The 20,549-nt window shown below is 33.5% G+C and overlaps 1 long non-coding RNA gene across 1 annotated transcript; it reads left to right on the top strand.

Annotated features, from left to right (window-relative positions):
* The first annotated feature begins 9,690 nt into the window (after positions 1–9,690).
* LOC116341805 lies at positions 9,691–10,196 on the top strand. The gene is made up of 3 exons (XR_004201194.1): positions 9,691–9,774; positions 9,894–10,026; positions 10,094–10,196. It is a non-coding gene; the product is annotated as an uncharacterized LOC116341805 (long non-coding RNA).
* Positions 10,197–20,549: the final 10,353 nt, after the last annotated feature.

Raw genomic sequence — 20,549 nt, 5'->3', positions numbered from 1 at the left:
AAATGAAAGCGAACAACTCAAGTTTCATTTCCAACATTTTTGGTTGTCATCCTCACATTTATCACACATAATTCATTTATCATTTTTTGCAACCAATGTACAAATTCTTTCTATTTCATTTTTTTTCATCCATCGTCTTCGTTAGCTGCTGTTCTTCTGCTTTCTGCCATATTTCCTGTCATTTTCAATGACTTTAATGGAGAACATTATGTCAAAATCATGCGTGTGTATGTATCTGTGCGTTGCTGAACAAGAAGGTGGTTCAAGTTTTCACGCGGGTATGTTTGCTCTGCAAAATTAACTATATGATACTAAAAGACCATTCGATATGTTAGCAAATGGTACTGCATCATGATTGACGGCACACATATATTCGATTTATCGATTAAATATCGCATGGTGTATATCGTATTTGAATTTAATTTGCATTTGCAAAACCATCCATCAATGCGTTTGGCCATTTGAATATTTAATCGGTTTATAGTGCAAGAAGAGAGAGAGAGAGAATTGGCACACAAATACTAAAGCAAAATTAAGGAAATTAAATCGGAAGCATGACATTGTGATGACAACATAACCATAATGGAATTAAGTGTTGTGCCATAATTTAAATGATATTCACTTGTTAATATCGAAATAAATTTTCAGATTTCATAAATTGTGCTTCGTTTCCGGTGTTGATCGGTCAACCATCCAACCAATCAACCAAACCAGGTTGAGTCTTTCTGGATTTATTAATTTTTTTTCAATCAACCTACTCGGAATTCGCAATATTTGAACCATTTTAATTAAAATATCATTTCAAAGTTATTTCAATTAAGTGGCCTCACAAGTTGTTAATTCGAAAAGAGCAGATGACAATTAAAAAAACCACATTCTATGCTGTTCAGTGCTCAATCTATACTATTACGGTGTCACTGTGTGAATCGAGAGACCTTCAGTTTCAAACATGTGGAAATTATACGCACAGAAAACTTTAACGTTAATATTAATATTGAAAGTAATAAATAATAATAAATACGACATCAACATTTGCGGTTGATTGTTATTGGAATAGCGTTCGAACGCTATAAATTACATACCGTATAGATTTCCATAGACTAATATTGGGTATATGCGAACAAATTTCGATTTCATCGAAGAATTTCAGCAATAAAAAGTATGAGAAACATGCGGAGCAAAAAACCCATCGTAATCATGAGCTGCATGTATGCGCAATCACACCAAATGAAAGAGCCAATTAGGAGAAGGTAATTTGTGTAAAATATTGGAAGGTAATATTCATTTGATACGGTTCGATTTGGTGCTACTTTTTCTGGATAATTTATGAAGAATTTAATTATATTTTTCACCTAGCTGCCACTTGGGATTTACTTTTTTCTTTCAACGGTAGTTGAACCTTTTAAAATAATACATTTTGAGATTTTTTTTGTTGTTGTACAGAATGTAGTGACCATATAACATTTTCCAAAATCCACAACTGTGCTATTTATTTGGTATCATCCCCTTTGAAATGGTGTGTGTTCACTGTTCAGTCTATTCGAATGTAATAAGCACAGTGGCTGGATCGATTGCAGTTTAGATCAAATAAATTACCTATTAATAGCGATTCGGTGTCAATTTAAATGGTAATAAAAAAAATTCGTTGTGGACACATTTTTCCAATTCGCCTATTGGTGTAGTAGTTTGGCATACGATAAGAGCTCACGACAGATTCCACATCCAATACTAACTCCATACATATATGCGCTCAGGATTTATGCCAAAAGTCGATATTTTTTCGCGCTTATCCACGGATGCAGGACGTGAGGGACGGACGAAAGAGAGAAAGCACACTTACCAATATCCCATTCAATGTCGAAAACTTACTTTTAGCCGAAGAAAGTATTGCTTTTTGCCAGATTATTGCTGAGATTTGAATGTATTTATTATAATGACTAACCGAATCTGCAGCAGTTTGAGCAACGAAATATATTGGTCAAATCACATACGCTCACACATACCGAAAAACTTTATCTATTCGAACAGAGCAGCATATGGGAAAACTTTGATGACTTTTTGTTTTATTTCATCTGTCTTCTTCATTCTCTACGTCCGTGCGGTGCTACGAATCGTTTGTTCGTTTTTTTAATTTGGACCAATTTAAATTCTCTCTCTACATATATTCAATATAGGGAAGCATAGAAGTGTTGAAATGAGTACCACCAATGCTTGTACCAGAGTCAGTTCATATTTTTCTTATGTCTCTTTCGTCGCCGCATATACAGACATACACGATGAAAGAGTTTTATCGGCTTGAGACAATATCAATATCGAATAATGGAATTCGAAACCGAAAATACTGTTGAAAGCCATATTGAATGAGTACCGAAAAAAAAACCGACGAAAGGAAAAAGCGGCACATTCACAAAATGTGATATCAAATTCAACGTACAACGTTCAAGACATATTGACACTGTAAGCATGTCTGTTCTTGTCACACTATTTTCGTAATCGAAGCGATTTGAGAGCAAGAACGGGTGCAACCCAAATAATTGCACCTCGGAAATATGAAGAGAAAAAAGAACGAAAAAGACGGGGAATAAGATATGTAAACCGAAGAGAGACAGAGAAAAATCCGCAAGCGGGTATCAAGGCGAACCACCAAATATTTTGTGTGGGAAAAACTCATTTGGAATTTAATTGCTGCAACAATAATTGCAGGATTCGATTATGTGAAAATAATCATAATCACAGATAATACGTTTTTAGCGCAACATGAGTTTATTTTACGATTATTTAGACGGTTATTATTATTACCTGCATTATTACGCATAAAGCTGGTCAGAAACCTTTTTCTCGTCATTTTTTTTTCGGGAAAAATTAAACACCATAAAAAACAAACTCACAGCTTTTTTTGCCGAGAAAAAATTGAAGTTAACGATGAAAGAACAAAGCACCACCAAACAATTGCTTGATATCATGTGAAGTTGTTGAGATTCAGGTGCAAAATACCAAACTTGATTTATTTTACATGGAAAGTTTTTTGGTATGTGTTGTTTTTACGACAAGATAAATGTGAAATGTGACAGCAATTTTGTGTACAAAAAAAAAAAATAGAAAGAAAAAATTGAAACGCAGGTGCTGTTGAAGCCAACTTCATGCCATAGAATAGAAAATGTTCCTTTTCTATTTCGATATTGGCATTGAATATATTTAAAAATGTTATGAAGCGAAACGAAAAAAAATGAGTTTATGTGTGTGTGGTACCTGTCGCAAAGGCTACACCGATTTTTCCCCATAAAAATCGTGTTTTCATTTCGGTTCTCATTATCAGGTTGCCTTTATTGTTGTGGATCGTTGGCACATCGGCTATATCCGTATAAGGAAAAGAGTATATATGGAGTCATGCCTGCCGCTGTGTGTATGTTGAGTAAGTGAGTTAGTATACTTGAGTTACACACAAAATGCCAAAGTATAGTGTAGTACATACATCTACATAAAACCAACCCATAGACAGATGTTTGTGCAATAATAATCTAAAAAGCAATATCCATGGGTATAGCTATAATAAAAGTTATATTCATTTTAATTTCAAATAATAATACGGTAAAGCGTTAAAACCGGGACTGAAGTTGGAAACAGCATATTGTCGAAAACCAATTCGATATAGCAGCGATTCGGTCTCGCTATATATATACAATACACACATTGATTGTATTTGCGTTGCACAGTTTTCTTTTCATCTTTTTCCTTTTTCTTTATTTTTTTTTCTTGTGCAGCGGCTCCATCGTTTGGGGCAAATGAAGTGCTTGGGTGTCGATAAGAACACAAAATTGACCTGAATCGTCGTTGTCGTGGAAAGCAAATAGTCGCCCGCGCTTTTGCTGCAGCAAAGATGCTTTTTCACACACAACCTTACGAAGTGAAGACGTGAATATAATGAAAGAGATCCGAGCAAGTGACTGAAACACAACACCATACTTTAAGGCCATTTGTGGGCAGATTTCGTTCTTCTATTTCGGAATGAGTCAATGTATACAGTCTCCATCAGAGGATTATGTGTTTATAAAATAATGCAGAAAATTTCGCTTGAGAGCCGGTGTCAAGGAGGAAAATAAACCCTAGGGGATAACCATGAATTGCAGATCGAATAATTTATAATAATAAACGCTATTTCTCTCTATTTTTCACTAATTCTTCTAGTATTTCTACTAGTTTGTTCTAATACTGCTATTTTTTGCTAATTTTTCTAGTACGTCAAAAATATTGCATACGTCAGATTGACTGCATGATCGAATAACCGAAATGTGTTTACGTAAATGTTTCAAGTTGACACTTTCACCGTGTATATTTGAAGCAGGCATGTAATCTATTTATATTTATTGAAGTTTCAGTCCTTTGAATATTGAAATTATTATCTACATTACAACATCAGTGCTATCAAATCAAGTTTCGGGCTGTATATATTTTATTAAAATAATTTTTAAGTGTTTTTTTCTCTTGATTACACTCCACTTGCTTTGTGCTTCCAAGCCTGCTTCATTCATTTTATATTTTTCAATTGAATTAAAATTATTTAAATTCAAAATTGATTGATAAAATACTAAAACAGAAAAATTGAATATCGTGTGAGTACTTGTCATATAATTATTGTTTACCTAGCGTTAAACGTCAAGTTTTACGTTTACAGAGACGTATACGTTTTCAGTAAGAAATCTGTCATCAAATCTACATTTCCGATTGCAATTCGTAAATTGTAGTTAATACAGATGGAACGTGCTTGGTTAAGTGCCATTGAATATATTTTTATTTAAAAATGGGAAAAAGCGTATTTAACTACATATTTTGATACATTTTAGTTCAACACTATTCAATTCGTTTGTTTTGTGAATTTTATTTTAATTAATTATTGCAATAAATTCAAGAATAAATTCTTACTAAAGTATATACGTGTACAGTGCTAATTCTGCTATTTATTGCTAATTTCTCTATTTTCTTCATGTAAATTTCCCTATTTTTTGCTAATGTGCTAATTCTAATTCGCATGGATATCCCCTAGAATAAACCACAGCAAAACAAAAAATTTCATTATTCTTTCTTTTCGGCGCTCAATTCGCCAACGAATCGAATTTATGTTTCCCATCTCCCGTTCAAATCTCAATGCGCTCCTTTCATGATGCGGTTAAGTGATCGTTTTTGGCAGTCCAAGGGATGAAAGAGTATAAGGGAAAAAAACAACCTCCGCAAGTGACCAAAATCGCAATCAAAGCACAAGTTTTTGGTTTCTATTTCTTTATATTGGAAATTTTGGAAACATTTTCCTTTGTAGCTCTCTTTCTTTTTCGAATAAATTCACAAAGAAAGTGATGGCGAGAATCGTCCGAAAATGGAAAAAATGCTACGAAATTGGAATCGATTCGAAAAGGATAAAGAGAGAGAGAAAAAAACGAACCGACCAAAAATCGCTTAAATTAAAGAAAGAAAACTCTCGTAAGATGAAAAGATAGTGTTTTATTTATATGTATTTGAATTGTTCGTACGTGCTTGATAAGATCGAGCGAATTATTTCGAAATATACGTTTTTTATTTGAATCCAACATAGATACTCGTCGTTGCTTAGCTTTCTCGTTCGGTATTGCTATTTACTTTGGCTGTACGCGTAGTCAAAGTTCTTTTTTTATGCCACAAATACGACCTAATGCTAAAACGTTCTTCTCACACTCTTCGCCGTATTTGTTCGTTTGCCACCGGGGTGGCCCGGCCGCAGTCACAACCATTTGCCATAGACCACTGAGATGGCGAGATGCAGTGAGATGTAAAGAGGGAGAAATGAGAGAGAGAGAGATAGAGAGGTAGGAATGGAACCGAAACGGTGATCCAACCGACAACGGAAGATGAATACAAACGGTGAAGAAAATACAGAAAATGCGGTCGAATCAGTGTTATATAGGATATCGTTCGTTATGTCATCACATAGACACATTTTCAATTTTCAAGAATAGCGCACACAATTTTCCGCATCAGAATACATGCAATTTACAAAACGCACACCGAACAAGAAACAAAAGTAAAAGAAAAAGAATGGGAGAGCAAGCAAATATGCGCGTAACACACAGAGAAAGAGACATACAACAAATTTGAAAACAATGAAATGAAATGCGCCGCTACTTTCATGTCAATCGTTTTAAATTCTTTCATGCAAAAAGGAAATAATCGAATACCTCTTTTGTAAAATGTTTTGAAACAAAATGAAAAATATAGACAATGAAAAGCCGAAATTCTTTGTCTGTTTGATGCAATTTCATACTGTAAAAATGTGTATGTGACAAAGGCAAGAGTTCAAAAAGTTGAAAAGCACAATAATAAAATTGTAGCAATAAATATAATCGAAATGGAAATTGGAAAAGACATACAGCATCGACAGCAAAAAAAATAAAAGATAGAGCGAAGTAAAAGATAAAGAGAAAAAATAAAAATCTCATGGAAAAAGAGATTTGTTTGCTGTTATTGGAAGTTGCCGCCAGAAGAAAATTGGCTGAATGTTTGCCTGATTTTTATTCTATTGTTAGTTGTATACTTGGGCAGAAAGAAGGTTTCTGTTCCCCCTCCCGTACCACAGACGGATACGGGATCTACCTCGGTTTACAAATCTTAACAAAAATGGGGTTTGATACAATCTGAACTTTTCAAATCTTTCGATTTGCTAGAGTATTTTTGGGAGAAAGTGATGACCCCTTTGCCTTTCACTTTTTTCGAAATTTGAAAATGAAAATTCTTCCGATTTTCTAGGCTTTCCTGCTAATCAACCCATCTCCCACATGATACATGCCTCCCTGTAGAAAAAATCTGTCCACCTATGTTTTAGTTTTGTAAATATTTGATAATGGTGTTGAACGACTATGATTGGTCAATTAAATCTGTTTGATTCAGCTCATTTTAAGTAATAATCAGAGATTGTGATTTGTGAATACGCTTCTGAGCAGGAAAATAATTCTTTATTGCAATGCTTACATTTAACTTCGAAATTCAAATTTAAAATCGAAATGTGTCACCGCTATTTCTGTTTGATTAAGTTTTATTTTTTTTCGACCTTTTTTATTGATTCAAATGTTTTTTTTGCTTGCATTTCAAATAACTGAATTGTATTTGCTGACATCGCAACAACAAATCAAAGAATTGGTCGCACACGAAATTCGAGACACTTCACGCTATTACGACAAGTTTTTTTTATCGTTCTTGTATTGCATATACTCATATTCGTACACATAACATCATCCTGTATAAATATGTTTTGTAAATAAACATTGTAAAGTGTACGAATGTTTTGTATGTATTAGTATCGCACGGAAAATTCCAGATAATTCAGACGTAATAAAGATTTTCAATCGAGCGGAAATATACAAAACAAATCTATCATGTTCTTTACAGTTTATTTGGTTGATGCAAATTCACATACTGGTCCCTCAAAAACTCATTTATCAGTTGGCCCAGGTCAATATGAATAATTACGGTGTTAATACCAATCAAATTTAATTTACTTTTCGAAAGAGTGGTATGAAGATATGCTATATGCAAGCGAACCACCTTACATTCAACCAAATTTCAATTTGCCTATTACAAATGTTTTTCCTTTGCCGAACGATTTGCAAGAAACGTGCTTCGTTGGGCGCTTGATAAAGTTTTGGGGTATGTCTTATATTCATAGGAAAATGCAGAGAAAAAACATGTTTTTTTTTAAATTTAGAGTCATTTGATGACGCTTTGGCTCATGTCGAACGTTTGCGAACACTATAACCAGCTGTCTACAATCCATTTCGAGTGCACGAAATGCCAATTCCACCCATAGATTTTGGAAATGAAAACGCTTACTATGATCAACTTTACAATGAAATCGTCTCAGACGATTAAATTGATACATTGACTGGGTTTCGGTCAAAAAATAGTGTTAATGAGGAAAACATACGATCGCAAAATCAAAGTGTGCATCAAGAAGGAGCAGACGATCAAAAGCCAGTTTTGCCAATCGTTGAGTTGGAACGCAATGATATAGTTGCTTTTGATGCTTTGTTTCTTGAGCCACAAGAACAACAAAAGAACTCTGCAATAGAAAAAATGAATGATACATTGGCATGCAGCGATGACAATTTGAATGAACATGTAAAAATCATTGAAGAAAATCATTTGGATATGATGAAAAAAACAGTCCAGCTTGACGATATAGAAATGACATTCGTTTCTGATGCAGATTTCTGACCAAAAATGATTAAGGATGGTTTTGAAATCAAAGCTAATGATATTTTATGTCAAAACAGACCATTTAAACAAAATGTACGTTGATTTTGCAATGTTTGACTGATCAGCATGAATTGATTCTAATTTCATTGCCAACTACAGGATAATGGGGACCGTGCATTTAAAATTCAAATCGAACGAATATTCAAAGAAGTTGTATTGTCTGCTCGAGCAGTGAATGGACTTATAAAACTCAACAATGAAAAACGAGATGATATCAATGCCGATAAAAAATTTCTCAAGGCATTGGTGATCGTGGTTTGCACACTTAAACGGGTGAAAGAAAAAACTGAACCACTTGATGAATATTGTCGTGAATTGATAAAAGGTACAACTATTGTTTTGAACTTTTAAAGTGAATTAAATTTAAATGAGGCAATGCTTTTCGCTTATTCTAGATTTACTCATCGTTCGTGCTGCAAATGATAGAAATCGGTTGAACTCATTTGAAAAGAAGCTGAAGCAAATTTGTCTTGAACTACGCCAAAATGTTTTCTAAACATTAATTTTTTTCTTAAGTTTTTACAACTTTTCATTAAGTAAAAAAATTACTATAGTTTCAATAAAAATTAAATAAAAAACAAATCGCTGTTAATATTTGTTGTCGTTCCAATTTGACAGCCAGCATCTATATTTGTTTTGCTTGAGTAAAGAGTACACATAAAAGAATATTCGCACATTGTTCGTTGTATGAGTGTATTGCGCGATTGCTCTCCAAATACGATGCAAAACAACACACATCTGACTACGACGCTCTATGTATTATTTCATGTTTTTAAAATATGTTTTTATTTTATACCACATAACTATATTGATGGTGTGTCTTTGTGGTGTAGAGAGAATATCGAACAACTGTGACTTTGAGTATGTCAATATGATGTATATGTTTATATTTGAAATAAATAAGATGAGCAACGATAAATAAAACCATAATCAAATCCTCTTTCTTCTGTTTCAATTTCCAAGTCAGAAAATGTTAATCAACTACATATTCTAAATAAAATTCAGGAAAGAAGCAAAAAAGTTCTACGCCAATCAGACAAAATCAGCACTTTTTTTACTTCTTTATATATTTGGAAAGAAAAATACGCTAGTATTGCAGTTTTAACTGAATTTAACGTTCAGTTGATTTGTATATCTTGACATAATCTAGAATAAAAATTAAAAAATAATTGCTGTGGAGACGTACCTTTTATCGGTATCATTACTGTAGACTAAACATCGAGATCTGATTATTTTTGAGACATAACAAGCAAGTATAATTTATAATAAAGAAGTATTTGGGTATTAAAAGTAAAAGGTATAAACATTTAATATTGAAATAAGACAATAAAAATTCAAAGAAATCAAAAAATATTGAAAAATGTCGACTGGATATATATTTTGTTATTTTGGCTACGTTTTATCATGAGAAAGGTTTTTGTGTCGACGCATTCGTGTCTCTGTAGATGGCCAGTACACAACAATATAAAGATAACTCAGTTGAAAAAGAAATGAACGGTATAACCATGGGCAAATCACTCAAAAATTGCTAATTATTATTGATTGTTTTACTTATCGATTATTTGTCGATTACTTTAAATTAATTCTATTCTTTTCTTTTGTGATTCTTCCCTTAGGAATAACCATGGTTGATTATGTTTGCCAGAGATGCAAATACAGATTCACCGAAAAATACTATTTCCTCTTACGTGATTGTCCGCAGTGCAAACTTACGCACGGATGTCATGCCATTAAAACTGCTCAAAACAGGTTTGATACATTTGATTTGTCTAAATGTTTTGTTATTATTTCATAATTAATGGAACTTTTTTTACAGGTGGTATGCAGCCCAAAATGAATGATCGCAACGTTTAAAGCTTTCAAAAAACCATTTTCCCACTTATTGCTGAACAAAAGTGAAATAGCTTATCACAAGCAATGTCAATTCCCAAATAAAACACACAATAATTTCCATATAAAATGTAAAGTTAGTTTCATTTTGTTTTTATTATTTTTCGATGAATCAAGTTGCAATTTTATATATACAAGATCCATGAGTCGATTGAGTGATTACACGAGTGACATTATTCAAAGCCGATGAAAATAGATTGCATAGTTAGTTGAGCGTAAGTGCATAGCCATTTTAAACTATTGGGGATTTTCCATCAAAGCCTACATCTACAAAAAGAGCATACACATACACAGTTTGTAACAAAATGCTTTGTATTGTTGATGATGAGAGCTTAGGCTTGTTTAGGTTATCAAATCCCTTGTTAAATATCGTCCAATTTGAGTAGCTCGTACAAAACTCTTCTTCTTTCATGAAATGAACTAGAATAACGAGGATGCGATACATTTAATTAGATCGGCTTCGGTTCTAAAATCTAAGATTAATGGTTATCTGAAGAGAGAAACTAAAACATTTCCTTGTAATGCATGTACTTTTGCGTCGGATTACAATGGAATCGTTTGAAACAGACAAAGACTCAGAGATGGAGAGAGAAAGAGAGAAAGTGGAATTTTGCCAATGGGCTTTTTCAATACTACATGATGTTTACTGACGCATATACAACGAATGAATCTGATTTCTAGAAATGAAAACTTAACCAAAGGTTGTCACTATTTATCACACATTCATCAATATAAACAGTCGTGTGCATACATTTACCATCCATCCGTACACCTACTTGCGAATTGAACACCGTAGATTTGCTCTTTCGACAGCATGCCCATTAGCATTGAAATATGAACAATTCAAATAAGTAATTTATTGAAATTGTAATTGAATCGGTTTGAGCGTTTTTCGTTTTTCGTTTTTTTTTTTCAAACGTTGATTGACTGCCAGTCAAGGGCATTGGCATGAATGCGTTTTATGTGTGTATAGATGGCAATTGAATGGAAATTGAAAATAAAAAGATGAGAATTCCCAATGAGAAAATTCACCTTTTCACATTCAGCCCACCCGAACAAAAGAACCATTTCTTCCGATTCGAGTTTATTCGAATAATATACATTTTTTTTCCTTCTTGATTAATGCAAAAATTCCGTGTTTATGCACACTCACATAAAAGCCGAGTAGAATTTTGCCATGAATAAGGATACCATTTTTCATTGGTGTGGAAATGGGCTGTGCGCGGGAGCGAGCGTATGTAAATTTGGTGGCTGGCAACGTATTAATAGGAAAATAACAATGCACGAACTGAATTTGCAGTTGGTGTTGAATTATCTAAAGTATTATCGAAATTGTATTAAAGTGAATGCTAGTATAGTATTACTCTGAACTAGCGCTAACTCTATTTCGCATCAATGAGCTCACAGTTTGCACAATATCTATACCACAATATGCTCTTTATCGATCTAACGAAATGTTGTAGATGATGCTGCGGCTGATGTTACTGTGCTATTGCTCTGCATAATACAGTCTCTCCGAAATGCGGAAGTTTGCGAATTTGCACATATTCTATCATCCACTTCAGATTCAATCAATGCAAGCACACATAACGGAAACAGAGATTGCAAATATTTACCCTCTCCATCAAGCATCATTCATTTTTCTTCGGCTGTGCGATTCTCCCTTTACTTTTCGCAGTGCACTCATTTTGTGCAATCCGAATGTAGTTCACTTAATTTTCGTTATTGTTTTTTTTTCTTTTGCGGTTCATCTCTTTGCTAGCATTTCAGTGATTCGTTGGTTCGTTTGATTCATACTTTCCGCATACATTACCCAAACTTCTGTGGTAATCGAAATTCCAACCGATAACTGAAAACTTGAGTGCCAAAAGTCTATCCATTTCCAATTGATATTAATTATTGCATTCACCGATACGATTCTGTATGATTCATTTTAGAGAAAATTGTTTCACACCATTTCCTGGTGTGTATAATTCAACACACCGATATTGTTGTGCACAAAAGAAGATTAATGAATTGAAAGTGATGAGAGAGCAAATGAAAAGATTTTGTGTGCGAATCGAGATCAAGAGAGAGTGGTGGCGGTGGCGGCAAGTAGATGGAAAAAATAAATGAAAAATGGAAAAAACAAGTTGCAAGTAAAATAAAATTGCGCCCATTTACCACACGCTGTGTGTAAACTTTTAATTCGCACGATTTTGCGATTTGTACTTTAACGTCTGTCCCTTTCTATTTCAAATTGAGAAAGTTTTTCAAAATAATTGAATTATCGATTCGTTTTAAAATTGCAAACACATATTCTCTCCTTCTCTCTCTCTCTCTCTCTCTCTCTCTCTCTCTCTCAGTGTGTATGGACTACGGAGGAAGAGACAAAATATATTTCGATCTACTGCGGTGAGCGTAAATGAACACTTGATTCGGGGGGAGGAATATTTATACGAAGCGGAAATTGACCATGGTGTTCGCGTTCGCGTCAATGCAGCATAACATCAAAACTTTGTCTGCGGTGTACAAAGCATTAACAACGGCCCAAAAATATAATTCATACCGTTTATTAAAACCCATAATAAATTGGGTTTGTATGCGAACGACAGACTTTTTTTTGTTCAAACACATTTAATTCAATATTTATATGTTCGTTCGTTCTCTCTCTCTCCCGGTGTCTTTCCGGAATATTTCGCACATAATACTCTCGATGGGGATAGTGGCAATGGATGCACTTTGGCTTCAACAAAAATGTGCAATTGATGGGACTTCCAATAATTCAGTCGATCACAGAACTGTTACCATAAAAATTGTACGTATAGAAAAGTGGAAAACATTTCCAAAAATACTTTACGATTTGTAAATATAGTATCTAGTACCACACGTTCGCATTGTGTATAAATTGTGTGATTGTATGTGCGCTCCATTTTCGTATGTTATTTGTGTTTGACAATACTGCATTTAATGAAACCGCACACATAGAAAAGAAGTAGTCTTTGGGTAGCATCAGCAGCACACACCACACACACAGCATTGAATTTCAATGTATGGCACATTTCGACCAAGTTACATAATATTTGCAGCAGCCAAGCGCATCGATAATGTGCTTCAAACCAAACGACTGACAAAACCAGCAGAATCATAAACTGTTTGGAGTTCAAACATATGTCGCGTTGCCAGCCAAAGTTCACTCTCTTCACCAACTATTACAACTATCTCTCACTCTATCACTCTTGACTTTAATTTTATACCGAAAATTGCAATTGCAAACGATCCACATCGGAAATAAACTGAAGCTGTCTCACACCCCCCATTTACCCGGTTTTATCCTCGCAATTGTGAGACACACAAACCAAATTTGATGTTAAAGATATGCAGTTCCAACCCGTTCAAATCAACCGCACAAGCACACACAGTCATCACTCTACTGCAATTTGTGGCGAAACGCAACGATGCCAAGGCAACAAGCAAAACTCTGACATGAATTAATCAAAATTACATTTTTCGCATGCAAAACTCTCACAACCAAGCAGCTCGCATTATTAAAATGAGAAATGCATTTAAATTTTCTTTGCGCATTCTTAATTTTGCCAAACTAACTCGAGCAACTCATCATCCTTTCTTGTGAAATGTAAAAGAAAACGACTATTCACCAGAAGCAGAAGTAAATGCATTTATTTTACATGAAAGATGTTTCAACTAAAAACTAATTTCTCTTTTTTTGTATGAAAAATTTATTTGTTTCACTTCGACAAAAAAAATAATCTATACGCAATTCCAAGCCATTCCAAAAAAAAATAATCATACCTCCCATACCAAAAAATCAATTTTCAGCCATTTTTTGAAAATTTTTAGTCAAAAAATTGAATTTTGTTCGAACGAATGATATCAAATTACAAAATTATGATCATATTCAAAATCAGCGGACAAAATTAGCCTAAGAGCAGTCAAAAAATAAATCAATAAGAACAAATGACACCGATTAAACCTGATGCATATTTTGACCCGAAAATCTCGTGGACCTGTCGGACTAGACCAATGTTAGTTCGACCAATCCGATCGTGTCCGAAATTCATTCTATCACAAAATAAATGTTAGATTCAAGTTTATCGTGTCAAAAACCCTCCAATATACATTCCCAAACAATGAAAATGAACTTAAAAAGTGTGCATTGGAGATATTGCGAGTTAAAAGCATACATGCAAATCAGTCACTATGGCTGTATGAAAATCGAGTCAGATTATTTTCAAGAGGCATTGGAATTGCTTATTGGATGGAATTGAATCGAATTGAGTAGTTAGAGCAGTTTGAAAAGTTGATTTTCCTTTGAATGTAAATCATTTTGTGAACACTTTTTGATCATTTACTCTTGATTTCAATGAAATTCTCGATATTCAAACTATACGGAACGTTCAAATGACTATAGATACAAGATGTAATTGCATTATTATAACTCTAAAATGTTTCTAGCCACAAAAAACCTAGGAACTTTGAAGAGATGTGACATTATTAGTACACAATGGTGGATTATTGTCAAAAATGTACATTTTTGTAGGGAAAGTGTATTTTAACGTGATTGTATCGCAAAACAAAGACCAGATTCGGCTTTCTCGTGCCAAAAAACTCCCCAATACGAATTTTCAGTTGAAAGAAATAATCGCCAAGTTGTTTTTAAAATTACTCCGAATGCCTTCTAGTATGAAAACTACCAAAGGCTGTAGCGAAAAAAAATTACTCCCATGGGCCAAAACGGCATGCGTGGCGTAGGTGGTCTGACTAAAACCTACAGCGTGGCATATGCCGTTTGGCCCAACAGGCGTAACCCATAGTGATGAATCCTTGTAAGATTGGAAAAATAATTTTAAACTAAAAAAATGGGTGGTTCGAAAAAAAAGTGCAAAAAACTTTTTTGTTTGAGGTTTTTTGTACTTTTCCCCTTAAAGAAAAAATAGGATATAATTATGTTAAATGAAATAGAAATAAAGAGTCTTACGGGAGTAAGACGAACTTTTCCGCACGGTGGTAGTTGCGTATTTTATTAAGAAAGTTCAAAATAACATTTGTTCGATTTTTCAAGCCATTCAAGCGGCGTAAAGTTCGAGACCAAAAAATATGTTCCAACTTTGGCAACGAAATATTTTTTAATTTAATAGCAGAAGTACTCGCAAAAGATTTTTCACACTTTCATGATGAACCTATTTGTACGACATTTGGAAGTATTCTATTTTCAAACAAAACACTATAAAAAATATGTCTGACGTTAATTTTGCCATAAAAATTATTTTTCAAACACTTTCCATAACTAAAGTCACAAAAAATTTGGATTTTTGTATGGGAGCCATGTCTGTATGCTACCTTAATGGTGTGAAACTTTGCACAGGTTGTTTTTTAACAAAAAAAATAACATTCGGAGGGTTTGGAGAAATTTCAACCAAAATTAAGAGTACCCTAGCCTTTGAGCCAAAAACTAGGGAGGTACCCCTAATTTTGATTGAAATCTCTTCAAACTTTCAGAATGTTATGTTTTTGTGTAAAAAATAGACTGTGCAAAGTTTCACGTCATTAAGGTAGCATACAGGTATGGCTTCAATACAAAAATTCAATTTTTTTGTGATTTTTTCAAGGAAACTGTATCAAAAATTGATTGTATCTCAAAACTAACCTCGGATTTGGTTTTCTCGTGCCAAAAAACCCCCCAATACATATTTTTGAATGTTTAAGTCTACATTAAGTATGACTTTTGGACGAAAATTGGACTCTTTTTCATACTCAGAGAAATTGAACAGTGTGAACATGAATGTGTTCATTGTATTCCTCCCATTTACACTGAAGTTGTTTTTTCCCAGTGTGAATCGTCATTTTACACTTTGATTTTGCAAGTTCAGTGTAAAATGGTTTTGCGTGAAAAAAACTATTTTTTAAAAATTATTAAATTTTTTTCATGTTACTTTTCCGCACACACCTAGTGTGAAAGGGGAAAGTATTGCAATAGGTCAAAATTTACGAAACCTCAAAAACATGTTTTCTGGACGTTTCTGAGGTCAGAGAACCCGAATCAGGCCGTTTTGAGCATGGTTGTTGTGGGTCGCTTCCACGTCGTACGTCGTACGTCGTACGTCGTACGTCGTACGTTGTCCGCCGTACGCAAAATTTGTCCATCGATTTTTTCACCACCCAGAAAAGTTATTTGAAATCTGACTTCACGGGATGATTGGGGGTCCCCAGGAATAGAAATCATCAGATTTTGAGCGACTTTGGTTGATGGAAAAAAATTCCATGCCTGGAGTGATACCTATGAAAAAGAGTCCAATTTTCGTCCAAAAGTCATACTTAATGTAGACTTAAACACTCAAAAATATGTATTGGGGGGTTTTTTGGCACGAGAAAACCGAATCCGACGTTAGTTTTGAGATACAATCAATTTTTAATACCTTTTCCTTGAAAAAATCACAAAAAATTTGGATTTTTGTATGGGAGCCATGCCTGTATGCTACCTTAATGACGTGAAACTTTGCACAGACTATTTTTTACACAAAAATATAACATTCTGAAAATTTGAAGAGATTTCAATTAAAATTAGGGGTACCTCCCATACAAAATTTTCAATTGGCTCAAAAACGAATATTTTGTATGGGAGGTACTCTTAATTTTAGTTGACATTTCTCCAAACCCTCCGAATGTTATTTGTAAAAAAAATAACCTGTGCAAAGTTTCACGCCATTAAGGTAGCATACAGACATGGCTCCCATACAAAAATCCAACATTTTTGTGACTTTAGTTATGAAAAGTGTTTCAAAAATAATTTTTATGGCAAAATTAACGTCAGATATATTTTTATAGTATTTTGTTAGAAAATAGAACACTTTCAAATGTCGTACAAATGGTTTCATCATGAAAGTGTGAAAAATCTTTTCTCGGGTACTTCTGCTATTAAATTAAAGAATAGAATAGAAGTTGAAACATATTTTTTGGTCTCGAACTTTACGCCGCTTGAAAGACTTGAAAAATCGAACAAATATTATTTTGAACTTTCTTAATAAAATACGCAACTACCAGCATGCGGAAAAGTTCGTCTTACTCCCGTAAGACTCTTTATTTTTATTTTATTGTTAAATATCCAATGAAAGATTTAAAACTTAATTTGGTTTGATATTGATTCAATTTGTAGTGATTTTTTGCTCTAGAAAAAAATTTGCATTGCGATGTAAAAAACTCAAACAAAATTCATCTCTCACGTTCATATTTGGGATAATTTGTATTATTTTTTCAATATTTAATCGATTTTGTACATTGTCCGCCGTACGCAAAATTTGTCCATCGATTATCTCACCCCTCAGAAAAGTTATTTAAAATCTGACTTCACGGGATGATTGGGGGTCCCGAGGAATAGAAATCATTAGATTTTGAGCGATTTTGGTTGATGGAAAAAAATGTCATGTCTGGAGTGATACCTATGAAAAAGAGTCCAATTTTCGTCCAAAAGTCATACTTAATGTATTGGGTGTATCGATTAATTTTAAAGGATTGATAAGAGATGGCGTAACTTGAAATTGTGTGTAGCTTGACAGGTGAATCCAATTGCATTTTGTACATGTGACATTTGCCAATCTAATTCAGAGCAGAAAGATTTATTTTTGACACAGTGTCATTATTTTCTGATCGATTCAAAATGAGTGATGAAAAAGTATTTTTCTGTCTGGCCCTCCTTTGGTTAAATTTTTTCACTTTAAATACAGTGAAAATACATCTAAAGGTTATAAAATGTTGCAGGAGACGAGACCTCTCAATCGCCACAGAGAATGTTGAATTTGGTGAAAAAGAAGTGGTGAATTTGTTGAAAAACTGTGAACTCACCAAAAAAATTTGAATGATGGGCTATTGGCGTTTTTTATTCGATAAAGATGCATGAAAATGCATCAGAAAACATCAGAAGCATATATGCGAATCAATCGTTTTAAGACATTTATAATGAGGTAAGACCAAAGAAATTGTGTGCCACACCAGCTGAATCCAAAACTAGTTGTAAGACGTTCTCTGAAGACGGGTAGTGTAACCATTTCAATCTGTATTGAATCTATCAGAATAAAAAATGATAATTGGCTCGAATGTTCAACACTAGAGTGGTTCGATTTTGACATTTTTTTAAGAATCAAAAATCGTACCTAAATAACCACTGTAGCCATTGAAAAATGACTATATTAACGAATTAAAAAAAAAAAGATTTTTGGTGAGCACTTCAATAAAAAATTGTCCTCGGGTGTGTTTTGGCACGAGAAAATCGCATCTGGCGTTAATTTTGCAATACAAATAATTTTCGACACTCTTTTCATGCAAAAAATCAAAAAAGTTTGGATTTTATGGGAGTCATACCGTGTACCAAGGATTTTTAGACAGAATCGAAAATTTTGTATGGGAGATACATTTAGTTTGTATTGGAATTTATTTTTTCGGAATATTTTTTTTTCGGAAAAAACATTCTGTGCAATCATGTCATTACAACATCAAACAGGCGTGGCTCCCATACACAAATCCAAATTTTTGGTGATTTTTGCATGAAAAAAGTGTTGAAAATTATTTGTATTGCAAAATTTACGCCAGATTCGGTTTTGTCGTGCCAAGAAACCCCCGGGGACAATTTTTTATTGAATTTTTAAACTGCTCAAAATTCATCAAAATTTGATTTTTTTAAAACCACCTGTAAGCGCGCATCACCAAAAATCATTTTTTTTTTAATTCGATGTTATACTCATGTTTCTATGGCCTTCCTACAGAGATTATTTAGGAACGATTTCTAATTCTTGAAAAAATGTCAAAATCGAACACGTGGTTTTGAAATTCTTAATTTTTTTAAATTTCATTTTACCTTTCCATTTTGAATCCGTTTTTTCAAAATCTTTTCCACTTCGAAATCTTCTGTTGCGATCGTCACTTAATGAATTCTTTCCGTAATAGAATGAAAAATATACGAATAAAAATAATAGCAAAATTACTTGCAAAAGATTTTTCACACTTTCATGATGAACGCATTTGTATGACGTTTGAAAGTATTCTATTTTCTAACAAAACGCTATAAAAAATATGTCTGACGTTAATTTTGCCATAGCCTTACATTTCTCATCACTACAAAAATATAGAAGAATCTATCAATTTTTTTAATGGAACGATACCTTGATAATAGTTTCTCATTTTTCGACTTTTTTCCTATCCATACTAAAAGGATTAATTTAAAATGGCAAAAAATAATCAAGATTTAAGTGAATTTGTGGAAATTGTAGAACCATTAATACCAGAAATATTGAGTTATTTTTTCGTGGTGTATACCCAGCTCGCGCAATTTCAGTAGGTAAACAACAACTAATTCGTGAGTTAAATGCCGAAGCAAATGGTCATAGTGCGAATTTTTTATTTTCATTTTACAAGATTTAAGAACGTGTTTATCGCTCACAGCTCGTTTTGAAGCACAACTAACAAATATCAATTGCAATTCACAACCATGTGATCAATCTCTAGCAAATTTATTGGCATTTAAAAGACGCGTATACAGAATAGTTTGTAACACATTCGACCAGAATAGCACGAAAAATATCCTTAAAGCAAATATTTTAAATGCTATATCATACGCGCAAAGAAAGATACATTCAAGTGCACCTCAATCAACGAATTTAAGAAGATGATGCTTCGACTCCAGATGAAAATATTTATACGAATGCTAACACAAATATTCCTTCTTTCAACCTAGAAACCGGTTTATTAGAAAGATTTTTTGGTGGAATGGAAATAAATTCCACAAGAAACCAAAGCCAACCTATAAACTCAAATACCCATATCTCCACATCACACAACAATACTCAATTTATTATAAGTAACAATCAATCATCATAATTGAATAATGAACAACGCTTTTCATCCAGCATTCCACAAACCAACCAACCTACAAATAGCAACCCGTTCAGCTATATTCAAAACGATCATTTTACACCATTTCAACATGCCGATCCAAGAAATATCAACAACACTGGACATCGACTTCTTTTCCCACGAAATAGAACAGTAGGTCATAAGCCACACAATAACACATTCAACATTCCATCACGTATTCCGCAACAACACTTAATGTTAAATAAAACATACACGCAACGTCGAGATCACAAAATATATAAATGGAATGTCTTAGTTTTCGGGCGAAAATAAAAATTGAAGTACAATTGATTTCATTCAAAAAGTCAATGCTTTGGCTCAGTCCAGAGTTGTAAGTGAAATGGATTTGTTTGAATCGGCTATGGAATTTTTCTCTGGCCAATCATATGTCAATGATTGAAATGGTATTTCGCTTCACGCGAACGATTCAGTAGTTGGTCGGACATATCAGGAAAATTAATTAGTGATTTCGTTGATTC

This window comes from Contarinia nasturtii, unplaced genomic scaffold (genome assembly GCF_009176525.2).
Source record: "Contarinia nasturtii isolate CC-2019 unplaced genomic scaffold, AAFC_CNas_1.1 Cnas_scaffold_745, whole genome shotgun sequence".
NCBI lineage: Eukaryota > Metazoa > Arthropoda > Insecta > Diptera > Cecidomyiidae > Contarinia > Contarinia nasturtii.
This window is presented reverse-complemented; position numbering and strand designations above follow the sequence as displayed.